The following is a 1,801-nucleotide window of genomic DNA, read 5'->3' on the forward strand; positions in this document are numbered from 1 at the left end:
AGAGAGAGAGAGAGAGAGAGAGAGCGTTGACATTTTAATATAAGATAGACACTTAATATAATATTATAAGACGCATAGCTACTGTTCAGGGCATGAAGTAACAACATAATCGTGTAGGTGACAAGGCTGCTGTTCTTGCCTCGTAGAAGAAAAACGTCTAATTTGTAGTTGACATTGTCCAGTTTTATCATGTATTATCTGCATTTTCCTTCCACTAATACCGGCGCATGTCGCAGAGAGAAACAATGGTCTGTTAGTTAGGTGGTTTGGAAGAGGGTCATGGCGTGGGTGCGAATGGTGTCCGTTACACCGTCCATCCAGCGACGTCTTGGTGGCCTGACCAGCAGAAGATCGAGACTTGTTACGACACAGCTGTGTACGGCCTTGTATAATATGCATGTAACATTTTATTTTTCGGCCTGCTGTTCAGGTGCACTAAGCCCAGAATCTTTTGATACTTTAAATTGCCGTTCCCTAATCTGCTTTGTCAGTTGCATGTGTTCAAGAAATATTTTAACAAAACTCAGTTTCTACATGATCCAAAAAGCACAAAAACACACACACTGACGAACAGACGAGCAATCAAACAATGAAATAAGCAAAGCACTCTTGATCTAAGAACAATTATTAAGAGTATGAAACAAGTTGGGTTTTTTTTCTCTCTATCCTCTAAAATGTTGCTTTTCGGGCACAGTACGTGGTAGGGGCTTGCTAACAATAAAAAAAGTAGCCTTGTACCACTTGGTGTTTACCCATAACTTACATAAATTGGACTAAAAGGGAGGGGTGGGGGGGTGTGCAAAACTGTAATTGATTTTTCAGTCAGTTTGTTAATTTACAACAATCGAAACGTATTTATTGGTGAGTTGGGCTAAATGGAATAGACCTGCCGCTTTCATGTAACCTCATTGACTGTTGTGTAGGCTGTGCGTCAACAGTTGTACGTTTGTGTTTGCACGCTAATTGCGCTACTGGAACTTTCTGTAGTTGTGTAAAAAGTGAAGTTGGAGAGGTACGCGCTATTTTTTACGCTTTTCAGTTAACAGTAGTTGAATCATATGAATCCCTACTCTTTCGGGTTTACTCAGGGTTTTTTTTTTCTCCTGCAGAATTAATATTCCTCTGATGTGTCTCCTTTACAGCTCGAAAACTGATATTTGGGAATGGTCAGAGACAGCAATATATTTACAGTACAATTTCATGAGCCGAAAGACATCAACATCGTATTGTTGCCGCCATTCAAAATTACAGTATGTCAAAGAGTTCGAAAAAATGAAAACCAAGTGTTTTTTCGAGTTTAGAGAGGCACATCGAAAGGTCCTTGTCGAATTTGTCAGCTTTAAAAAAGTAGTTAGCTTAGACAATTTAAACATTTGGTATTAAGATAATATTCTGTCCAAAATAAAACGTATTTAAAATTTTTTTGGGTAAAAATCTCGCATTTTGGCAGATAATGATGACAATTTTGAAAGACTGTCACGTCGCACGACTGAGGCAAAATGCGGAGACGAGGCAGTAAGTAGAGTAGAAATAGCCGAAACTATCACTCAGAATATGTAACAGGAGATTAGAGGAAGAAAAGAAACATTGAAAAAAAGACATAAGGGTAGTAAACAGAGGCGAAGCGTCTACATAATCAAATAATCACAGCTTCCCTTCCTAATTTTGAAACATTGTCGCAGTCAAATTCACCCATAGACGTAAACCTCATAAATTAAATGTAAAAAGACGTTCATAATCACCAATGAACAATAGACTATGCCTAACCTTCAAAACCGTTTCATTGCCACAAAAATAGCCT

The sequence above is a fragment of the Aplysia californica genome, unplaced genomic scaffold (genome assembly GCF_000002075.1).
Source record: "Aplysia californica isolate F4 #8 unplaced genomic scaffold, AplCal3.0 scaffold00017, whole genome shotgun sequence".
NCBI lineage: Eukaryota > Metazoa > Mollusca > Gastropoda > Aplysiida > Aplysiidae > Aplysia > Aplysia californica.